This window comes from Schistocerca americana, chromosome 3, assembly GCF_021461395.2.
Source record: "Schistocerca americana isolate TAMUIC-IGC-003095 chromosome 3, iqSchAmer2.1, whole genome shotgun sequence".
Classification (NCBI taxonomy): domain Eukaryota; kingdom Metazoa; phylum Arthropoda; class Insecta; order Orthoptera; family Acrididae; genus Schistocerca; species Schistocerca americana.
The window spans coordinates 302,174,837-302,199,961 of record NC_060121.1 but is presented as its reverse complement, the minus strand read 5'-3'; the positions used below and the strand labels follow the sequence as shown (position 1 = coordinate 302,199,961).

The window sequence follows — 25,125 nt, the reverse complement described above, 5'->3', positions numbered from 1 at the left end:
GGTTGTATTTTTGTAATGATCAGTACAGTTGGAATCTATGCACAAGTGATTTATTGTGGCAACAGGAAGAATTGTATCAAAAGGAAAGGGTTCCTGATTCAGCTTTGTTATACAATGTTGTTTTCTTCGCTAAATTCTGCATAACTATTGAAATTTTGTACCGAGAACTCTATAACTATGACTTATCTATCAAGAACTCTGAAAAAAATATATATTTCTGAAAAAAAGGGTGCCAGCTTCACAGTAGGAGCTCTTATGGGGTTCTTAATTAAGTTGCGATTACATCTTAAACTATTACCTGCACTAAAAAATTCTACTAGGAATTTCGATAGAACTCTTCACGTGGTGTCCAGAACTGTCATCAGAACTGTTGTACGAATATATTTATATTTTCTGTAGAGAAAGTGTGTCCCACATTAAATCAATTTATCACAAACTATTATCGCCATAGAAAAATGTTATTAGGATTTTCGATAGAGCTCTTGGGGTTCTGTTCAGAACTGTCCTCAGAACTGTTGTACCAGTTTAATTTTTGCGAAAATTGACAAAAAATGATTTCGATAGAAAAATTTTTTCGAGTATTGTTGTTTTCTTCCCTAAATTCTGCAGAACTATTGAAATTTTGTACAAAGAACTCTAGAACTATGGCATATCTATCAAGAAATCTGAAAAAAGTATACATTTGTGAAAAAAAGGGTGCCAACTTCACAGTAAGTGAAAAGATTTTCTCCTTAAATTGCAATTATCTCGTAAACTATTAGCTGCACAAAAAAATGTTAATAGGGTTTTCGATAGAACTCTTGGAGTTCTGTTCAGAACTGTGCTCAGAACTGTTGTACTTATTTACAATTTGCGAAAATTGACGAAGAATGTCTTCGATACGAAATTTTTTTCGAATATTGTTTTCGTCGCTAAATTCTGCAGAACTATTGAAATTTTGTACAAAGAACTCTAGAACTATTCCATATCTATCAAGAACTCTGAAAAAATATATCTTTCTGAAAAAAAGGGTGCCAACTTCACAGTAAGTGAAAAGATTTTCTCATTAAAATGCAATTATCTCGTAAACTATTAGCTGCACAAAAAAACGTTACTTGGATTTTCGAAAGAACTCTAGGTGCTCTGTTCAGAACTGTGCTCAGAACTCTTGTACTTATTTACATTTTGCGGAAATAGCCAAAGAACGTTTTCGATACGAAAATTTTTTCGAATATTGTTGTTTTCTTCGCTAAATTCTGCAGAACTATTGAAATTTTGTACAAAGAACTCTAGACCTATGCCATATCTATCAAGAACTCTGAAAAAAATGTATGTTTCTCGAAAAAGGGGTGCTAACTTCACACGACTTGTTAAAGGCACTCCAGCACATGGAGGACTCACGATTCTTCTCCATAATACTCTCCATTATCACCCAATCCACTTAAGCACTTCCTTCCAAGCTGTCGCTGTCCGTCTTTCCCTTTCTGGATATACCTTTTCTCTTTGTACTGTATACATTCCATCGTCCACACCAATGGCACGAGCTGATCTCCTTCATCTCCTTCATCTTCTTGGTCAGCTTCCACCCCCCCCCATTTGCTGGTTGGGGACTTCAATGCCCACCACCCGCTTTGGGGATCTCCACATCCTTGCCCGCGTGGCTCACTATTGCTAGACGTCTTCCACCAAGCGGATCTTGTTTGCCTCAACACAGTGGACCCTACATTTTTGTCTGCCTCCACGACAAATTCCTTTCGGTCGGTACTGTTCCGCTAGGTCGGCGCTGCGAATGGTTTCGCCCTTGCTGATACACACTCAAGTGACCACGTTCCATGTGTCCTTCGATTGCAGCCACAACTGCCATATATGCGCCCGAGACGCTGGAAGTTTTTCCAAGCCAATTGTTTTTTCGTCTCTAGCGACATTCGATGACCGTCACTTTCCTAGCATCGACGATGAGGTCACTCATATTACAGACGTTATTCTTACAGCTGCGGAAAGTTCAATACCTCGCACCTCCGAATTGTCCCGGCGCCCCCCCGTTCCTTGGTGGAATGAGGCATGCCGTGACGCAATACGTGAGCGGCGACGTGCTCTTCGCGTTTTCAGACACCATCCTACATTGGCCAACTGTATCCACTATAAGCAGTTCCGTGCGCGGTGCCGTCGCGTCATCCGCGATAGCAAGAAGGCAAGCTGGAACTTCTTTACCAGCTCATTTAACACGTTCACTCCCTCCTCGGAAGTTTGGAGTCGGATTCGACGGTTATCAGGCGCGCCTAGTTTCTCCCCGGTCTCTGGGCTCACTGTCGCGCATGATACGTTAGTGGACCCCGTCGCAATTTCTAACTCACTGGGTCAAAACTTTGCTGAGATTTAGAGCTCTTAAAATTACCCGCCAGCGTTTCTCCCGAAGAAACGTGCAGCGGAAGTGCGACCTCTTGCTTTCTCCTCTCAAAATCGCGAAAGCTACAATATTGTTTTCTCCATGCGGGAACTCCAACATGCTCTCTCTTCTTCTCGCTCTTCCGCCCCAGGCCCGGATGGTGTCCACGTCCAAATGTTGCTGCATTTGTCATACCGTAGTCTGCGTTACCTCCTTTGCCCTTATAATCGAATTTGGATCCACAGTACTTTTTCCAGAAGATGGCGGGAAGCTATCGTCGTTCCTGTTCCGAAACCTGGAAAGGACGAACATCTCCCCTCTAGCTATCACCCTATTTCTCTCTTGAGCAGTATGTGTAAGGTTTTGGATCGTATGGTGAATTGCCGTTTAGCCTGTTGGCTGGAATTACCGTTTAACGTGGTGGCTGGAATCCCGCAGTCTTTTAACACCTGCCCAGTGCGGGTACCGAAAGCATCGTTCTGCCGTTGATCATCTTGTTGCCCTCTCCACTTATCACTAATATCACGAACAATTTTCTAAAGGAAACTCCAAACGGTAGCAATATATTTGATCTGGAGAAAGCATACAATATCTGTTACAGGACAGGCAACCTCCGCACACTGTTCTCTTGTGGCTTTTGCTGTCGGTTGTCCCTTTTTCTTCGCGAATTTATGGCAGAGCGCACATTTAGGGTGCGGGTGAACACTACTCTCTCCCGTACTTTCTCCCAAGAAAACAGGGTATCCCAGGTCTCCGTGCTAAGTGTTGTACTGTTTGCCATTGCCATAAATCCAATTGTAGATTGTCTCCTTCTTGATGTCTCGGGCTCCCTCTTTGTGGACGATTTTGCGATCTACTACAGCTCTCAACGGACCAGCCTTATTGGACGAAGTCTTCAAGGCTGTCTCGATCGCCTCCACTCTTGGAGCATCGAATCAGGCCTCCGCTTTTCTCCCAGTAAGACCGTTTGTGTTAATTTTTGTCGTCGTACGGAGTTTCTTCCACTTCCCTTACATCTAGGATCTGTCAACCTTCGGTTTTCGGACGTCGCTAAATTATTGGGTCTCATGTTTGACAGAAAACTGTGCTGGTCCTCCCACGTTTCCTATCTTTCGGCTCGCTGACTGCGATCCCTCAACACCCTCCGTGTCTTGAATGGTACGTCTTGGGGAGCGGACCGAGTGGTCCTTCTCCGCCTCTATCGCGCCTTAGTATGCTCGAAATTGTACTATGGAAGCATAGTTTACTCCTCTGCTCTGCCGTCTGTTCTTCGGCGTCTCGACTCTATCCACCACCGTGGATTACGTTTAGTGTCTGGAGCTTTTTACACCAGCCCTGTGGAAAGCCTTTATGCTGAGACTGCTGAACCTCCGCTGTCCAATCGGCGAGCAGTCCTTCTGAGTCGTTATGCTAGCCATCTGTCTTCCATGCCTGCTAATCCGGCCCATGACATTTTTTTTCGACGCCTCCTTTGATGTAGGGTATGCAGGCCGCCCCTCCTCCCCACTACCACCGGGAGTCCGTTTCCGTCAACTGCTCCATTCCCGTTCCTTCCGCTTTCATAAAACCTTCTTGACAACTTGGGGTACAGCACCGCCTTGGCTCCGTCCCCGGATCTGCCTGCTCCGTCATCTTTGTCAGTTTCCCAAGGATGGTACCCCTTCACTTGTTTATCGTCGAGCATTTTCTGCTCTATGCGCACAAAAAATGGATGCCACATTTATTTACACTGATGGCTCAAAAACATAGTTTGGTGTAGGGTGTGCCTATATTGTTGGCGACACCCCAAATCGATTTCGGCTTCCCGACCAGTGTTCGGTTTATACTGCGGAGCTTTACGCTGTTTTCCAGGCTGTCCAATACATCCGTCGCCATCAGCGGATACAGTATGTTATCTGTTCAGATTCTCTCAGCGCTCTCCTCAGTCTCCAAGCTCTCTACCCTGTCCACCCTCTGGTCCACCGGATTCAGGACTGCCTACGATTGCTCCACTTGGTGGGCGTCTCGGTGGCGTTCCTCTGGATCCCAGGACACGTTGGTATCTGTGGAAATGAGGCGGCCGATATAGCGGCCAAGGCTGCAGTCTCTCTTCTTCAGCCAGCTATTCGCACGAATCCCTTCGCCGATCTACGGAGTGTTTTATGTCGTCATGTTGTTCTTTTATGGCATGCACATTGGTCGACACTTCCCCATCAGAAATTGCGGGACGTGAAATCTCTTCCCTTTGTTTGGACCTCTTCCTCCCGAACGCGTCGTCGGGAGGAGGTAATTTTAACTAGACTCCGGATAGGGCAGTGTCTTTTTAGCCATCGACATCTTTTAAGCGGCGATCCTCCCCCACTCTGTCCCCACTGCTCTCAGCTGTGGACGGTAAGACACCTTTTAATTGAGTGCCATTATTTTACTCCGTTACGCGCCCGTCTACAGCTGTCGCCTGAAATATCGTCCATTTTAGCAGATGACACGCTCTCAGCCGATCGCGTTCTCAAGTTTATTAGTGCCAGTGAGATGACGTCAGTCATTTGAAGCTCTTTTTGGGGACAACCAACCCCTTTCTGTAGTAGTTTAAGCATTCCTTCTGCTTTTAGTTTCTCCAATTTTTTGAGTTTCGTTCCCATTGCTGCTGGTTTCCATTTTCGTTTTTTACCTTTTCCTAAGTCAAAGACCGGGCGCTAATAACCATAGCAGTTTTGCGCCCTAAAACCAAAACAGAGAAAAAGGGGCGAGGGTTCGGATCCTGTGCCTAGTTCTGACACTACAGCTGTTGATGGTAGTGATTTTCCACCCATTGCAACACGCCTCAATTGTGATTCATCTGCCCGAGAGTTAAATGTACTAAACAAGAAACAACCACTTGAGCATACCGATGATCATTCCGATGATGAAACCTCCCGCAAATCTCCTGCTGTACGCAAACAGAAAGATCGCGATGAAAATCTACTTGTGCAGCAAGACGAAATGCAAGTGGATTTAGTTACATTTTCTGATACATCTCGCTCATTGCCAGAAAATGAAACGGCGTCTGCCGGCAGCGAGAGAGTAGAAGTCCCCCAAGCAGTTTAAAGACGGGAAGTTAGCGGACGCGGTAGAACAACAACACCGCGACACCACAACAGCACAGCAACCTGCACAAGAGTGTAAACAAGAGGAAGTGTTTACTTCTGAAGCGGACAATAAGCAAACACCGTCGCAAGCTTCACAACAAACGAAGGTAGTATGTAAACAGCAGGCAGTGTTTACAAACCAAGTACCTATAGAAACTGCTGCTGAAGCGGCCGCACCGAGTGTTGCCAAAACAAAATCAAGTCAGGGGCTTCAGGGCTTCCAAGGACCTCCGCTCAAACCCCAACCGTACCTTACTGCTTCCCGCACCCAAGCAAAAGAAAAAACCGAAAAGTCAGACATAAAACCGCAGAAAAATATAAGATATGAAATTGTCAGAGAAAGTGCTCCGGATGAGCCTCTTGATACACTCAGTGTCGAACAGCCCCGCAGAATTAACGTACGTGATAACAATGGAAAACTAAATAACGACTAGCAACCGTGTTACGATGACTGATGAAATCCTTTTTAGAACTACAGTCGTTCATAATTCTTAAACATCTCAAGAGTACTACGGTTTTTCGACAACAGTTGCAGGTGGCCAATAGCAAGTTCGAGATGCAAGTATACTCTATCACAACGATAAATATAAATAAAATTTGATCCAAATTAAAGCTAGCTGCGCTCAAAGAATATTTGTATGATTCTGGCACCGATATCGCTTTGCTGCAGGAGGTTGTAACGACGGAACCTGTAATAGCAGGATACACCGCCGTTGTTAACGTATCTTGTGAAACACATACAGGAACAGCGTTTCTGCTCAGGGAAGGAATTCCCCCGTCTCAAGTAGAGCGATTAGGATCTGGAAGGGCAATTAGTATAAACGTTTTAGGTACCACATTTATAAACTTATATGCGCCCTCAGGAAAAAGTAATAGACTGAACAGGGCAGCATTTTATAAAGAGGAAATTGTATATCTATTACGTCGAAACCCAAACAGTTTTATAATGGGCGGTGATTTTAACAGTGTGTTAAATCGTAAAGGTCAACAACCACTTTTTAACGGTTCGTTGGAACTTAAACGCCTAGTAAACGACTTAAAACGCAAGGACGCATGGGAGCTTAAATATCCCACGCATGTCGAATACACATATATAACACAGAATTCTAGCAGTAAAATAGACAGAATTTGTTTCCCAAAACTTGGAAAGATGTCTACTTAATTCAGAAATCGTACCTGTATATTTTAGTGACCACTGCAGTATGAAGGCGTGCATTAATTTAGCTCCACAGCCGATTCAGATTTTTAGGAACCAGTGGCATCTAAATGTCGCTCTCTTAAAAGAGCAAGATTTGGCAGACGCAGTATCGGAAGCGTGGACCTTACGTCTGCGACCGATCGACAGGCACCCCACAGTATTAGACTGGTGGATTAAGGTTGCAAAGCCGAGACTGAGAAAAGTGTGTGTCAGATACAGCAGAGAAAGAGCGCGGGAGTTAAACAGTATGGAATTTTATTGCAGATTGTTGCGGGACCTCTATGAACAGGCAAACGTGTCAAACATTCGCTTACAAGACATAAAACAGACCAAAGCGAAATTACTCGCCATAAAAAGACAACAAATGGGAGGCTTAAAACTGAAGTCAAAGGCGAAGTCGGTGGTAGATGATGAAACACCATCCTTATATCATCTGCTTAGGCCTGCAAAGAATAGGGAAAGAACTGTCATCAGTGAAATTCAAACATCCAATGCAATAACACAAACATCTCAGAAGGAGTTTCTAAATGAAGTATACAAGTACTATTACGAATTATATTCTTCCAGCCCACCTCACGAGAGGTCTCTGCAAGAGTTTATCAGTGTTTTATCCCCACAATTGACAAGTTCTGAAAACGACGAAATCTTTTCTGAAGTCAGTACCGAAGAGATTTTAAAGGCAGAAGAATTGTTCTTATACCGAAAAGTAAAGGGCAAAAAGTTTAAGCAATTACCGTCCCATTCCACTTTTAAACTCGCACTATAAAATAGTATGCAGGATTTTAAAAAAGAGACTTTCCCGATCAACAACAGATTAATCAATCAACATAAGTCGTCCGCAGCAAATAGAAGTATTTTTAATACCACTGCTGAATATAGACACATCATCGCCCTAGCATCAGTTTCCAGTATGAAAAGTGCTCTACTTTTTATAGATTTTAATAAGGCTTTCGACTAGGTGAATAACAGTTTCCTGTTTGAGGTACTGACAAAAATGGGCTTCGTTCACAGAACCGTTAATGTTATAAAAAACATTGCTACTGGTCTGAACGCTAAACTAGCCGTCAACTGTCAGTTCACATGGCAAATTCAAATAGGACGCGGCATCCCCCAAGGAAGTCCCTTATCTATGTTTTTGTTTTTTGTGTCATTAGAGCCCTTTTTAAGAAATGTTCGACAGGTTAATGGGCATAACTATAACTGGCAGGAAAACTGTAATAAGAGCCTATGCCAACGATGTTGGTGTCGTCATAAGAGAGCAAGATGATGTAGTCCGACAAGGGCCATTCTTCAAAGCTACTGCAGCGCATCGGGAGTGACAAGGAAAGGAAAAAAAAAGTACAATCCTGAGCCTGAGGGGTCTCGACCAGATACGGATCGATTGGGCGAAGTCAGTTACCATCCATAAAACCCTGGGGACAATCCTGGCGGCTTGTCCGATGAGGATGACAGCCATCAACTGGAAAGAGGTTGTAACGAAGGTTCAAGGGGGACTCATTGAGAACTCACACCGACTTATGAACCAGGTTCAGAGGGTCAAGTTCATCAACTTATGCATCATCTCAAAGGCATTCTATATGGCACAAATTTTCCCTTTGCCCAAGTTGATCGCACAGAAAATGATGTCGAGAGTTGCAAATTTTTTTATGGAAGGGGGAAATCTTCAGGGTTAACCTCAGAACTGCGACATTACATCCTAGAAATGGAGGCCTCGGACTGGTGGACATACGCAACAAAGCTTCTGCGCTTTTCATTAAAAAAATCCTTAATCGTATTTCACGCCAATCCAGGGAGCATCACTACCTAACTGTTTCGATGTGCCGAACCAAAAAGCCTTCAGCCACTGGCAGACGTACGAAAAATTAGCTCCCGACTGCGCTAGGATCTTCTACACAGAATTGAGCTATGTTAACGGGAAACTCAAAACTTCACTGAACATTACAGCTAGAAATACCATGAGAGGAAGACAGCAAAATGAGGGCCAAAACAAAATTGCAACGAAATACATGAGTTGCAACTGGGATGCAATCTGGGAGAATATTATATTTAACGGGCTCAATTCACACATCATAACGGCATGGTATAACGCCGTTAACAATATTATTAGCACCAACGAACGGCTTTACAACATCGGGAAAGCTGAAATCCCCTTATGTCAGCAGTGTAAACTGGTTGACACCGAGCTTCGTAGATTCACATGTTGTGGAAACTTCAACAATTGGATTTGGATCAGGAACAATCTTGCACTTCTGCAACGAATGTCACCAAATTGTTAGGTCTGAAATTAAATACTACCCCAAAACTAAAAATAATGCAATACACTGGTTAATGCAACACTTTGTAATTTACATTATCAATAAAATAGGTGGTGACAACGAAAAGGAATTCAAGCTTTTTATGAAAATGGAATACAGCAAAGTTGAACAACATGAGGATCACAGAAAAAATATGGAAACATGTTGACCATTTTACTCGAAAGAAATGGTGTTGGTTAAAAAACGAAGTCTAACACTAAAGTTACTATTACAGGGGTCCTGAAGAAATTAAGTATGAGATTTACTTTCACGAATGAAGGAAATGCCTCTCTTTTTTTATCCTTTTCTGTTACCTGTGCCCACACCAATGAGTATCAAATGAAATGCATGATGTATATTCACGAAATGTAATAAGATGTTTGCTATTCGACTCACTTTTGAATCATAACTTGAACGACAACCTTTAAAAGCGACACATCCAGGCACACGTCGTTCAATCAATGTTAAACACCACAATAAAAATAGCAGGCGAAGCACACACAGGAATATAACCGCTTTTATATAACATCTAAAATGCACTGAAGAAGCAATTCTGTGGGAGGCATGGCGGGGTCATCGTGGCCAGGCCTAGAGTTTTTCGACCCCTGCCCTCTTTGACCCCGTCTGCCGCCTATTGATACGCTTCTTAAAAGACAAAAAAAAGTGGCCAAAAAAGCAATAAATTGGTAGAGTGTCTGCTTCGCATTCAGAAAGTTCTGGGAACAAATTCCAGCTCCTCCAAGTTTTGTATCTCCGTGCAGCAGTACATGAAAACTTCTGCCTATCACCATATTCTATAAAATTCAGTGTACAAGATTCTTCCCCCAAGCTAGTGGATTTCGTACAGTTCGACCTCATGGCGGGAGGACGATGACCTGCAAGACCCTGAGCTGCGATCCCCCCCATTGAAATTTGCTCCAAAGCCTTCGGTATGGTGTGCGGAGAGCATCTCAAACATGTATTTGCAACTCACCGCGACAATCGTCATTTGTTTTTTTTTTTTTTCCGAGATACTGAAAAATGAAAGGTGCACCCGAGATTGAACCGGGGACCTCTCGATCTTCAGTAGAATGCTCTACGACTGAGCTATACCCCCTTCCACGATCTTTCTATTCCCATAACTTAAGGAAAAATATTATACTCTGCCTGGCTAAAGACGTCTAATCGAGCAAAATATTGAGTAATCATTATCTCTCAGTTACATATTAGCGTTAAACGATATAAATAACAAAAATACTAGACGCTTCGCGCCTGAAGAAAGTGCGAGTCGGCGCCTTGACCTTAATGTCAGAACGCGAAAATTGCACTAGTAGCCTCTTTCAAGCAGGCACTGTTCGTCCGTTCTCTGTAATCGTTTGGTATCTGATTAAATTGACATACTCGCCTATGGCTTTCGTAAACGAAAATTTCATTGTGACCTTCTGATCTGGAGTCAGACGCGCTCGCGCTACCGTTGCGCCACGGAGTCTCTCATTTTGTTTCAGTTTAATTTTATTTTGTTTTTAATTTATTTTATTTTATTTTTTTTTTTTTTTTTTGACGCATTAACTACTTTCTTCCCTTGTTTTTTCGTTGGCTTGCTGCTTGTATTTTTTCTTTCTTTATATATTCTCGTGAGGATTTGTCTGAGAATCCGTATTCAGAAATCGGTGCCTGTCGCTGCTGAAGTGCTCTTATTGTTGAATCTGAAGGTCCGGTCGTTTACGTGGAATGGTACCAGCGAGTAGTGAGTAGGTTTTATCCAACTCCTTGCTTTTTAAAAATAATGTCTATCATGTTGCCAAAGTTCTTTTTGACTGCGGTGAACTGTTTCATTTGCCATTGTGCTGTTAGCATGTAAGTTTCAAAATTTACGTTATTTACCACAACGGCGACGATGATCTCATATGTCACATAATGTCCCAGTAGCCACATCACAGTATTGTTCTTGGTTGCAGGATAATATGTGGTGTCTGGCCAGAGGAGTAAATACTGTGGAGTGACTGGCTGCACTGCTGCGAGTTAAAAGACCGAAACGTTGTTGCAGCCACTTCCAGTTAATTAGATGGCCCCGCACATAAATCTGTGGCGTAAGGTGTCGACCAGGACACAACGCTCCCATCGATCACTTTTGTGTAAGCCTATTCGGTGCAATCGTTCGTTTGTAGGGATAACACTGTTAACAACCTGGTACCACATGGAGGCCACAGCGGAAGTATGGATGGATAAACTGATGTTGCGCCATCCATTGGACACTTGGGTGTTTGAGTTCCATGGGGTGGTGTATCGTAGTTTGATGCCATCTGTCGAGCAGAACCTTCGTCGATAAATCTGTCCTGTGAACAACGGTGCCTCCGATGTAACTTACTTGGAGATAATAGTACCGGACATGTTTTAGTTTAAAATTGATTTTTCCTACAGCAGTGGGTGGACGGAGGTCTACAGGACGTAAAAATTGGAAGAGCCAGTGAGTTACACTGAGTGGTTCCTTCCTCAACAACGTGGTAATGCATTTGATGTAAAAGGCCGTACACTTTCTGTCGATGTCTGGTAAATTGAGTTCTCCAGCTTTCCTCGGCAGGGCCAACGTGGTATATTTCGGTTTAAACATGTTCCCTTTCCAGAGAAAACGGTTGAGATTTTCATAAGTCGTTTCGCCTGTAACTATGGAATCGGAAAAACTTCGGCCATGTAGTAGGCTTTACTGTAAATGTAAGTGTCGTGGAGACGAATACGTTGAAGCAGATTGATAGACCGCCAGTTGTTTTCGCGAATATCTCCTTGCATGTTATCGGCGATCCGCCGCCAATTTTTGGCACACATTTTCAGTGGTTTTCTGCAGTTTGAGCCCACGGGACAGTTACGTTCTCCAGTCCACGGATGTTGACGAATCTGCATTTATCGACGTTCATTTGTGCTCCAGAGGGGCGGCAGTAATCATCAATTGCGGATTTAAGGATGTGTATTTCTTCTTCGGCCCGTATTAAAACCCCGACATCATCGGCGTAAGCGCGAACCACAAAAGAAGTACCGGCCGTGGTCAGGCCGGTCAGTTTATCGTCGATGGAGCGTAGTAAGGGTTAGAGCGCCAGTACGAACAATAGCATGGAGAGGGGGCTCCCCTGCGGCACCCCTCTTTGAATCTCGATAGGCTGCGAGAGCTGTCCATTGACGCTAACCTTCGTTCTGACTCCAGTATCAAGTGTCGTACGACAGCAATGACGCTGTCATTCAGTCCACAGTGCTGCAGGAAGTGTATGAGATAGTCACGACGCACGCGATCGAACGCTTTACAAAAGTCGACAAATAGGAGTGCACAGTTCACGTTAGTGACCGATGCTATTGAGATAATGTCTCTAAATTCCGAGATGGGTGTCACAATGGACTGACCAGGGAGACAGGATCGATGATTTTTGACCACCTTTTTCGCCACCGTCGTCAGTCTGCTATTTAGTGCTCTGGCGAAAGTTTTGTAATCGAAGTTCAGTAAAGTTATCGGACGATAATGATCAAGCTTCTTTCGGCGTTTATGTTTGGGAACCAAGACAATTCTGCCTTCCTTGAGGTCTGCCGGCAAGTTAGTCCCTCTCATCACCTCGTTGAGGACTGCTGTAGAAAATGATGAGACGATTTTAATCTCGTTGTCTTCTAAAACTAAATGATGCATGTAATTCTATGTTTTGTATGTGCCCAGAAGACTTCGTAAAACTCTGCTGGTATTCGTCGGCTCCAGGGGATTTATTTTTTGCGCTTTGATAACCAGCATACTCTACATCGTCTTCGGTCGACTCTGCTATAAAAGCTTCCGCGTACGCGTTACTAACTCTTCCTTGTAGGTGGGTCGGTAACTCATCCTGTGCATCTTCGTCTACTACCTTAGCTGAAAACAAGTGGTCGAAATGGGTTAGTATTTCCGCTTTTATTTAGTTGTGTGTTGTCAAGGTGGTTCCATTATCAGTTTTAAGCTCAGTCAGGATTTTTTCGGAATCCTCTATTAGTTTCACGAATCACATGATATACCGAAGTGGCTTCTTTTTGTGCCATAGTCTCTGCTCTTGATCTTATTTGGTAACCTTCAAGCTGTCGTTGCCTTAATGTCAGTATTTTTGCCTGGACTTTTTTTTTAATTCTTTCATGGTTCCCAATAGCTGAAGCACCTTGCAGGTGGAGTTCTCGGAGACAGTGAAAGTAAAATTCTATCGTTCTTTTATGCCAAAAGCTCTTCTCCTGGGAGTAGCTGATGAAACATCTCCGGATCTGCGGATCTGAGGTTTGGAGGATTTGAGCCACCAATACAGAGTCGAGTTGTAGGACGCGAGTTTGTCTCGCAGGTTCTCCAAGTAGTGAGAAAGGCTTCGTGACAGGTAGGAATTTTTAAGTGTGTAACATTAAATTTCCACAGCCCTTTATATCGACAGATTCCTTGTCGTTCCATATTTAATGTGCATATACAGGGTGTTTCAAAAATGACCGGTATATTTGAAACGGCAATAAAAACTAAACGAGCAGCGATAGAAATACACCGTTTGTTGCAATATGCTTGGGACAACAGTAAATTTTCAGGCAGACAAACTTTCGAAATTACAGTAGTTACAATTGTCAACAACAGATGGCGCTGCGGTCTGGGAAACTCTATAGTACGATATTTTCCACATATCCACCATGCGTAGCAATAATATGGCGTAGTCTCTGAATGAAATTACCCGAAACCTTTGACAACGTGTCTGGCGGAATGGCTTCACATGCAGATGGGATGTACTGCTTCAGCTGTTCAATTGTTTCTGGATTCTGGCGGTACACCTGGTCTTTCAAGTGTTCCCACAGAAAGAAGTCACAGGGGTTCATGTCTGGCGAATAGGGAGGCCAATCCACGCCGCCTCCTGTATGTTTCGGATAGCCCAAAGCAATCACACGATCATCGAAATATTCATTCAGGAAATTAAAGACGTCGGCTGTGCGATGTGGTCGGGCACCATCTTGCATAAACCACGAGGTGTTCGCAGTGTCGTCTAAGGCAGTTTGTACCGCCACAAATTCACGAAGAATGTCCAGATAGCGTGATGCAGTAATCGTTTCGGATCTGAAAAATGGGCCAATGATTCCTTTGGAAGAAATGGCGGCCCAGACCAGTACGTTTTGAGGATGCAGGGACGATGGGACTGCACATGGGGCTTTTCGGTTCCCCATATGCGCCAGTTCTGTTTATTGACGAAGCCGTCCAGGTAAAAATAAGCTTCGTCAGTAAACCAAATGCTGCCCACATGCATATCGCCGTCATCAATCCTGTGCACTATATCGTTAGCGAATCTCTCTCGTGCAGCAATGGTAGCGGCGCTGAGGGGTTGCCGCGTTTGAATTTTGTATGGATAGAGGTGAAAACTCTGGCGCATGAGACGATACGTGGACGTTGGCGTCATTTGGACAGCAGCTGCAACACGGCGAACGGAAACCCGAGGCCGCTGTTGGATCACCTGCTGCACTAGCTGCGTGTTGCCCTCTGTGGTTGCCGTACGCGGTCGCCCTACCTTTCCAGCACGTTCATCCGTCACGTTCCCAGTCCGTTGAAATTTTTCAAACAGATCCTTTATTGTATCGCTTTTCGGTCCTTTGGTTACATTAAACCTCCGTTGAAAACTTCGTCTTGTTGCAACAACACTGTGTTCTAGGCGGTGGAATTCCAACACCAGAAAAATCCTCTGTTCTAAGGAATAAACCATGTTGTCTACAGCACACTTGCACGTTGTGAACAGCACACGCTTACAGCAGAAAGACGACGTACAGAATGGCGCACCCACAGACTGTATCTTTCACATAACTTGCAGCGCCATCTGTTGTTGAAAATTGTAACTACTGTAATTTCGAAAGTTTGTCTGCCTGAAAATGTACTGTTGTCCCAAGCATATTGCAACAAACGGTGTATTTCTATCGCTGCTCGTTTAGTTTTTATTGCCGTTTCAAATATACCGGTCATTTTTGAAACACTCTGACCAACCGTTATCTCAGACCATGCTGCATATACAAACTTCAGACTGCACGATGCGGTGTTTCAGATTGGGCTAAACATATATTCGATCTTACCGGCTTGCTGAAGGATTAGTGAGGTGGGTAAAGCCGGGTGCGGTTTGTGTTTTTGCTCCCACCAATCAGTTAAACGGAGGTCTGTTAGGGTCCGTTCCAGTTATGGCGATTTGTTAAAGTTCGGAGTTTGGTCTTCGGCATGAATAACACTGTTAAAGTCGCCTCCAAGGAAGGTATGGATGCAGCGTACACCAAACAAAGGAACAATTCCTTAAAAAACTGTGCACTTTGGCGCCGATTGGTAGAACCAGATGGGGCATAGACATTTATGATCCTGCTGTTATGAAAGATGCCGGCAATACCTCAGCCGTTCGGCAGATTTGTGTGTCTTTAATTCTGATGCCCTCTTTGAAAATAAATGCAGTACCCAATTCACATCCGATTCCAGGATTGACTATAGCATTATACCCTTGTATGAAGTCAAGTTTGATGTTTGCTACTTCTTGTAAAAACAATATATCCACATCAGCTGCACAAAGGAAATCTTTCAAATTTTGTTGATACTCAGCGTAGCGATCTTATAGGCCCGCGACGGAACTACGTTCGCCAAAGCAGAAGTATATTTAGGAAAAACTCTAACAAGAAGTTGCTTAAAAAAAAACATTAAGAAATCCTAACTGATAGACATATGGACAAAAGTCAGTACACTGTTCAGTTTAGAAATATTCATGACTTGAGAGAGGATCAGTCGGCTTCTCTTTGTCTGGGGCAGTATCTGTCGCGGAGATGACATTCATAATGGTGTCACCCTGCTTTGTGGCCATCGTGGTAACTGTAACGGCTCCTGACGTGCCCATTTCTTCCTCCGCTGTAGTTTCACCGAAATAGACTGCCCACGGAGTAGACAGATCTCTCATCGGTTCGTCATTTAGTGTTTCACTATTTTCAGGTTTATTCTGGTGACCTTTATCTTCGATTTGGGAAACTGCTACGTCATCCATATGCAAACAGACAGAACCTGATACATTTTCCAGCATCAATGGGTCTTATTTAGCTGACTGCTGACTGCATTTAGAGTTCTCATATGAAGACTGGCCTATTTTCCCCCTGTTTGCTTCCCCTGTTCACGCGTCTGTTCTGCACCTTAGTGCACGATCCTCCGTTTTTTCTATTTCGAAAGGAAATGTGTGTGAAATCTTATGGGACTTAACTTCTAAGGTCATAAGTCCCTAAGCTTACACACTACTTAACCTAAATTATCCTAAGGACAAACACACACACCCGTGCCCGAGGGAGTACTCGAACCTCCGCCGGGACCAGCCCACAGTTCATGACTGCAGCGCCTAAGACCGCTCGGCTAATCCCTCGCGGCTTTTTAGATTTCTTGGGAGAGGCGCCTCTCAGTAGACTTTAGTCAGTACCTGAAGAGCCCTCAGGTTGCGAAGTAACACTAGTTGAAGTGGCTGATGACGGGTCTGTTTTCATTGCTCCCGAGGGGCTGTGGTCAGTTTCTAAAGAAGCTTCAGGGTGCGAAGTAGCACCACTAGAAGCAAATGGTGGCAAGTCCGTTTTAATTGAACCTGGTAGGTTTTTGACATCTCCTAAAGAAGCTTCAGGATGCAGAGCAGCACTACTGGAGGCGACTGAGGTCGCTTCCGTATCCATTGCCTCATTGGGCAATTCCATAGTGACAACGGCAGAAGCAGATACTTCTTCGGAGGGGGATTGGTTTTCTTCAGACAGGGCCACGCGCCACGGCTACATACGTCACGGGCAGTGTTGGCATAGCAGAGGGTCTAGCGGCATCGCCTTTGGGGAGCTGCGCCACTCGCCTTTGAAGACATTCTGCAAGAACGTGGCCTGGTAAGTTGCAGACAGCTCACTTTTCGGTTGGTCATCGTACATCACAACAGTACTATAGCCGCAGACGTTTATAAAAGACGGAATGTGCTTCAAAATTCGACTTTTAATTGGCGCACACCATTCAAAACAAGGAATTTGTGTGCAGCAGACAACCATTCGGCAATATTACTCAATACTTTACCGTATGGAGAAATACCAGCATTTATCTGGTCACTTGTTATTTCAAAGGGAAGTTAAAAGACTCGTACGGTTAGAATACCTAGACCAGCATTTGCAACGATGATCTCCCCAACATTGCCGTCAGAATGTTTAAATTTCATGACGCCACCACAAGATTGAACAATCGTTTCACACAACTCTGGACAAGTTTGACGGAAACAACACTGCTCATAATCGAAAAATGGATGCCGCTAATATCATCAAGTCCTATTTTAACATCAACCTCTAACCACTGTTCAACATCAAATGATTTCGGTCGGGCAAAGTTACGATCAAACGTAAATTTCAGTGTATCTTTTCGTTGCGGTTGGGACCTCTCTTAATTCGTTTCCATTTCTACACAAACACTATAGACAGCGACGCGTTGCACCAAGAGCAGAGGCTTACCACGCTAACGCAGCGCAGCACACAGCACGGCACGTCCGACCTCCAGCGCAGCCGCCGGCTGACTGACTGAGCTACACCCCCTTTCACAATCTTCCTATTCCCATAACTTAAGGAAAAATATTATACTCTGCCTGGCTAAAGACATCTAATCGAGCAAAATATTACGTAATCATTATCTCTGTTACATAGTAGCGTTAAACGATATAAATATCAAAAATACTAGATACTTCGCGCCTGGAGAAAGTGCGAGTCGGCGCTTTCACCTTAGTGTCACAATGCGAAAATTGCACTAGTAGCTTTTTTCAAGCAGGTTCTGTTGGTCCGTTCTCTGTAATCGTTTGGTATCTGATTAAACTGACATACTCGCCTATGGCTTTCGTAAACGAAAATTTCGTTGTGACCCCGACGTGATTTGAACACACAACCTTCTGATCTGGAGTCAGACGCGCTACCGTTGCGCCACGGAGTCGACACTGCTTAGGCCATTTCATGAATAGGTTCCTCGAACACTTACTGTACCATTCAAACCTAAGAAATAATGACAGTAGGATCCACGAGACACTCGTTCCAGATGTACTTGCTCTGGCGGGGTAGTAACTCAGTGGTAGAGTGTCTGCTTCGCATGCAGAAAGTCCTGGGTTCAAATCCCAGCTCCTCCAATTTTTGTTTCTCCGTGCAGCAGTACATGAAAACTTTTGCCTATCACCATATTCTATAAAATTCAGTGTACATGATTCTTCCCCCAAGCAAGTGGATTTCGTACAGTTCGACCTCATAGCGGGAGGACGATGATCTGCAAGACTCTGGGCTGCGATCCCCCCATTGAAATATTGCTCCAAAGCCTTCGGTATGGCGTGCGGAGTGCATCTCAAACATATATTTGCAACTCATATCGACAATCGTCATTTTTTTTCGAGTTATTCAAAAATGAAGAGGGGACCTGGGATTGAACCGGGGACCTCTTGATCTGCAGTCGAATGTTCTACGACTGCTTTTTTTTTTTTTCCTACAGTCGGCAGGTGTCGGACCTATGCTCCCAGAGGGAATCTGATTTCAAGTAGGGCGCCTTATACACTTTATTTTTTTGTTAACCACATTTTTTCTTCAGAAATGGGAGCAGTTGACGGAATAGGAACATCTTCCTGTGAAAATTAAATTTGTGAGCGGTTTTTCCTTTGCTGCAAAGCATATTAACTGAAATATAAATTTGGTTTGGTGTGGTTTTTTTTAAATTATTTCTATGTATTCTAGAAGTCTTAAAGATTTTCCCCCATTTACTTCAGTGTTTCTTGCAGGAGAAAATAAAAATTAATCATTTTCTTTAAGTGGCATGAGATTGTGTGTGCTTTTCTTATATACATTTAATCTTGTTTGATATTTAATTTTATTTGTTTTAAATAGAATTGGTGAAGTAAATATTAGCATTTACAATCAGAAAAGGAAAAAAATACTACCTCTTGTCGGGCATCATTTAGTGTCGCCCATGATTACTGGTGAGAAAAACAATAACATTTCCCATGAATTGAAACGAAAGTAAAAATTGAAAAACATTTCGTAGGAACCAAAATTTTACCTTTAAGTATCACCACTGGGATTCCACGTAGGTGTCCCTCGTACATAAATTGACGGACTAGACGTGTATATTTGTTTGTTTTTTTTTTTTTTTACATCCAAATTTATCTTCATACGTACAATGAGTTGCACATTGAGTTTCAATGGAAGTAAGTGCCACTTGTCGGCATATTTAATTTCTTTGTTTCCTGTATCGTCGTGTGTTTTTGTGGCCCCTGCATTGCTGTCTCAGGGTTTTGCTGGGCCTTCACGGCTACCGTAGCGGCCGCGGGGCCCACAAAGTCCTCACCGTACTTCACCCTCAACAGCAGTCCCCTACTTAAGCACGCAGCCAATGCTCAACCAGTCAATTAGTTTTGACTAGTCACCCTATTCATTTCTTCTGGAACAGAAGGTGCAACATATGACCACAGTTTTTGCTATGGTCTGGTCTCCAAGATATTTTGTAAAACTCTCCCTGTACATAGTCCGTGTATTCCTGTACACAGTCCGTACCCTTCTTGTGTATAACATAATTGACAGAAGTTTTATTGCATTTTGTTTTTGGACCGGAAAGTAAAAGTCTGCTGGGAATATTAATTCCTTTAAGGTAATTTCCCTTACGTCACTTCTCTTGAGGAATGCAACCTGGGTCTTCACCATATTCCATATGTCTTGAAAACCCTGACAAATAAAACGGTGAGTTATTGTGTCGATTGCGGCCAGGAGACACGGCTGACGATCGCCGATTATATGCTGCAGGACTGGTCCCAATCGTTCCTTCATCGCCCTTGAAATAATGTTATAATCAGAGTTCATGCGGCATATGGATCGCATTTTGGGTAATTCCTTTATTGCTGTATTTCTTCCTTTAGGAAGCAGTACTGTCTCACATTCTTTAAATTCTGCGGGAAATGTCGCTGCACTTCCCACATCGTTAACTACCTCCGTAAATTTAATGCCTATATTGTGCCAAAACGTTTGATAAAACTCAATGGGCAGTCCATCGGGGCCTGGCGACTTCCTGGCGGGCGCACTTTTAATTACATCGAACACATCATCACACATTATGCCTGTTATAAGACTCCTAGTTTGGTCTTCAGTAAACATATCGTGTAGGCCACTCTTTTGAATTAGTTTCCTGAAAAAGCACTGTTCAAATTGTTCACTGTATAAAAGTTCATAAAAACTATAAGTCTCAGTAAAATATCTTATACTAACGGAACAAAAACTTTATCGGCAGTTCTAAGACTCTGGACAAAGGTCCTTCTATTCTTCTAGTGTTCCATTAAATGGAAGAGAGAAGGGTTCTCCTCCTCCAGAATTGTCTGTTCGTGTAATTTAATTTTCAACCCCTGTAGCTGCATTCGCTTAAGGTTAAGAATTTAGCCTTGAACTTCTTTATTTCACGTATCGTATCTTGGGACATAAGCCGGTCATAGAGCTCATGCAAACGAGTGTCGGCCTTTGCTTTCTGCCGCCTTGCTCTTTCTCTTCCGTAAGCTATCAATGTCGATTTGAGTTTTCGTTTGGCGCAGAATGTCCACCATTCGATACTGGTCCTACATTTGCGGCATAATCGAAGCAAAGTCTGCGAAGAAGAGGAGATCTGTGCAGTAAGGTCAGTGTCGCGGAGCATATTAATATTACGTTTCCAAGTAGTACGGCCCCAGTACGTTTTCTGCTTCGCTACATTTCACTGCTATATGATAGGAAAACGCTGCAGATATCGTTTCAATGGCACTAATTTTGTTAGTTAAATTTGTAGTAACATAAATTCTGTCGATCCTGCTTTGCGACGTAGCAGTAAAATGTGTATATGTCACAAAAGAGGGATACCATTTTTCCCAATCATCTTTCCACCCCATATTGGTAACGAGTCCATCAAGATCCTTGGAGAAGTTGAAATTTGGGAACTGGTCCTTTCTGTGCAGGACACAATTCCAGACTCCACCAATTAAAACCTCTATGGGATTGGCCTTAAGCAAATACACAATATCACTTTTAAAAAACGTGGCCCTTTCTGCTCTGAGATTGTTACCAGACGGAACATATACATTGATTGATTGCAGTATTAAAAATCCTGCAACAAATGCCTCGTCCAGATTCTAAATAAGCAACATCTTTGGCCTCTATCCCATCTTTCATTAAAATTGCTGTACCACGCGCATTTTCTTCGGCTATATTTAAAATCGCCTGAAAACCGAGAGCATGCAAGTTCTTAATAGTAACTTCCTGTAGGAGAGCAACATCCGTATCTAACATATAAAAATTCTTTTAAAGCATACACCTTAGTTTCTTCTGGATCCTGTTTATGTTAAGCGTAATGACATTATATATTTGTTACAGTGTCATTTAGGAATTTGAGGGAGTGAAACAGGTAGAAACAATTCGACTCCCATCGTTACTGGTCAAGTACTCAAGTATCCGTGAACAGTGTCGTCCGTACGTTTAGTGTCCGCATCGTGGAGTTCTTGCATTTCCTGGTCCGTCTGTTAGCTGACGTCGTCTGCCCAGTCAGAGCGACTGTCAGGTTTGGCATGTCCGTGCTGAGTTCCGCCTGCGCCTCGTGCGCTGTCATAGTCTTCCATGCGTGTTATCACGTCGCCGTGTCCTGGTCTTGTTCCATCGCAATGTCGTTCTTATCTCGGTCACTTTCGACAATTTTTTCGCAAACTGTCCCGCACTGCCGGAGCCAAACTCTCCGCCGCTTGGTGTGCGAGCCGTCTTTCCTTGTTCTTTTTAGATTTCTTCGGAGGCTACGAGCGTGACTGCGTTGGCGACCTCAAAGGCGATGTCGGTGATGTGGCCGTGGTATCGTTCCCGGGTAAGCACTCATCAGCAAGGATCATTTCACTCCGTGTAGATGGGTTGGCTTTTGGCACAGTTTGTATCTGTAGTCCTTTGGCTTTGGTTCGGTTCTTGTCCAGTTATTGGCTTTCCGTGGTCCCTCTCCTCTGTTGCTACGGACGTCTGAGTCTCATCAGGTAATCCTGCTCCGACCACCTTTCCACTTGGTGACGGAGATGGCACCGTTACCGCACTGTCGGTATTGTTGCTTGAGGATCCTGTATGAGATTTATTCGTCGCAGAAACCTGTTCAAGTAACAGCTGTCCAGCCTCAAGTACGGTGGACGGCGATTCAGCACATTCCAAGGCGGCGAAAGAAAGAGCTGTATTGTCAGAGATAGCTACTATACTAGAGCTTTGGCCTACATTTGGATACAAGTCGCCTTGCATCTATGCTTCCGGGCCCTGTGCAGAGAAATTTAGGATGACCGCTGCATCTGCGTAGGACAGCCTCGCCGACGGGAATCTGTGGCACGCGCCTACGAGTACACTCAGCACGAAAATGATCAGGCGGATTGCACAAAGCACAAGTTCTAGGTTGGCCATCATATATCACAAGTGCGTGGTATCCACATACATTTATGAAAGACGGGATATGCTTTTGAAGTTCTATCTTGACCTGCCGAACCCCATTAAGAACAGGGAACATAAACGGCTCAGACCACTTTTCAGCAAAATCTGAGATAACTCTGCCATATCCTTTAAGAACGAAATTGATCTCTTCAGCTGGTATCTCAAATATTCTAACCATCCGAATACCAAAGCCGGCAGGAGACACAACAACAGCACTGATCGTACCATCAGAATCATTGAACATTACATCTCCACATTTGTCCATAATATCAGTGCATAAATAAGATGATTTCATCTTAATAAAAACAGCATTCGAAACAAACGACAAAATGAATACCCTCAATATCATCTCCATGTATACCCCTTTTTCTGTTAGCCACACTTTGATTTCTATAGCTTAAGGCCTCACAGGATTACGGTCAAAGGAAAACTTTACACTATCCTTTCTCTGATAATTCGGTAAACTCATTTTACATATTCCGAGAAGAAAGGAATAAAGCACAAGGCAGCAAGCAGCTCTACTAACCTGTGACGCAACGACACAGCCGTTGCTTACACTGGAGGAACGTCCCGCTTGGCGGATGGCTCGCAATTGCGACTGAGCTGTACCCCCTTTCACAATCTTTCTATTCCGATAACTTGGGGAAAAATACTATACTCAGCCTCAAATCTTTCAAAGGGCTCTGAGCATTATGGGACTTAACATCTGAGGTCATCAGTCCCCTAGAACTTAGAACTACTTAAACCTAACTAACCTAAGGACATGACACACATCCATGCCCGAGGCAGGATTCGAACCTGCGACCATAGCGGTCGCGTGGTTCCAGACTGAAGCGCCTAGAACCGCTCGGTCACACCGGCCGGCGGCTATACTCAGCCTCGCTAAAGACGTCTAATCGAGCAAAATATTGCGTAATCATTATCTCTGTTATATATTAGCGTTAAACGATATAAATAACAAAAATACTAGACGCTTCGCGCCTGGAGAAAGTGCGAGTCGGCGCCTTCACCTTAATGTCAGAACGCGAAAATTGCACTAGTAGCCTCTTTCAAGCAGGTTCTGTTCGTCCGTTCTCTGTAATCGTTTGGTATCTGATTAAATTGACATACTCGCCTTTGGCTTTCGTAAACGAAAATTTCATTGTGACCCCGACGTGAGTTGAACACGCAACCTTCTGATCTGGAGTCAGATGCGCTACATTTTTTTGGTTTATATTTTAAAGCTTTTTTTTTCTTGAAGGCAAAAGAAACTTTGTTTGAAACATAAAAATTGATTTATAGTAAAACACTCGTGTACATTTGTATACTTGGTATTACCAGACTGAGCTGATGAGCATGGGGCAGGCGGGGACAAATTGGGTAGGGGTCAATGTACTTGAGGCTTAACCACGATGTCGACCCCCCCCGTGCCTGTCACAGAATCGCTCCTGCAGATGAGTATTGATAACATTTTCTGTCATTCCTTATTCGGTGAACAAAATAAAACTCCCTATGAAGCATAAAATTAAATTCACTGTAGGAAGAATTCATCAGCCATGTATTTCTTCGTCTTCTTTTGTTCTTGTGTTTATCTAGTTATTCGTTTTGTAAAGCAAGAGAACTTTCTCCTTAAACATAACGTAAGTTTATATTAAATTAAAGAATGACAATGAGGCTTTTCCCACCTCTTCTTTTGTAGTAAAAAAAAAAAAAAAGACAATGGACTCACGTTGGTCGCTTGAAACACGATTCTGAGCATATTGCCATAGTTCTTTTGTGGTCTGTATATTTTACACTTCTGTAAAATGTGCACTTCATGTTCAAATGAAAATCAGTGGTACTGTTAGTTCCTAGATTATTAATTATGTAATTTACATATTGCCCCATTAACCAATGTACTGAGGGTTTTTTTTTTTTTTTTAAGTATCTAGTCTCTAGCCTGAGAAATGTTACTGTGGGGAAAATTTGCTATGGAAGTTGGCGTAATAAAAGCCAACTGTTGTCTGATCCAGTGTCAATTTCTTACGTTTCCACTGCACGTAAATCTGTGTAGTAATGTGTCGATTTGGGTGCATTTGAAACAGGGATTCGTTTCACAAATGGCGATTGCATTTAATCTTTCGTTGGTGCTGACGATCCGATTCACCGTTTTGTACCACGCGGATTTGACGTCAGATGGTAGACCCCCTGATAATGCTATTTTTCCATTCGTCATCCCAATTGAAATGCGGATATTTTCTTACTAATTTGTTTTTCCCCTGCGTTCGCTTTCTGTGACACATAATCTCTAGTGTCGTTATCCGTCGCGAGTTGGTTATATCATTGCTGAGATAGCTCAGTTCCACGAAGTGTGTCCGAATGTGCTGGAGCCAGCGATTTAGTTTTTGTACATAGACTGGTGCTTGTAGACTTGACGGTTTGACTAATTCGAATAATTTGGTGGTAATGCAGTTAGTATTTTCTCTGAGGATAGGTGCTGTCCTTTTGATAAAAAGTGCATAGGCTTTACTTGTGATGGTGACCAAGCCTAGATCTCCATTTTTGGAATCGAGAGTCGCTGTTGTTGCGTCCACTCTGAATATTTCCCCTCTCCACAGATAGCTGGCAATGATTGACGTCTTTTTTGCTGTCATTTTCGGTAGCGGGAAGATTTGGGCTGCGTAGTAGCTTTTGGAGAGAAGGTAATCGTTAATTAAAATCACTCTCTGCACTTGGTTGATGTTGTGATGTAGATTTTGGGGTGCC

General features: G+C 43.4%; 2 non-coding genes across 2 annotated transcripts; one reads left to right on the top strand and one right to left on the bottom strand.

Moving 5' to 3' along the window:
* Positions 1 to 17,824: 17,824 nt before the first annotated feature.
* Trnaw-cca lies at positions 17,825 to 17,896 on the bottom strand. The gene has a single exon. It is a non-coding gene; the product is annotated as a tRNA-Trp (tRNA).
* Positions 17,897 to 18,014: 118 nt separating this feature from the next.
* On the top strand, positions 18,015 to 18,086 carry Trnaa-cgc. Its single transcript has one exon. It is a non-coding gene; the product is annotated as a tRNA-Ala (tRNA).
* Positions 18,087 to 25,125: the final 7,039 nt, after the last annotated feature.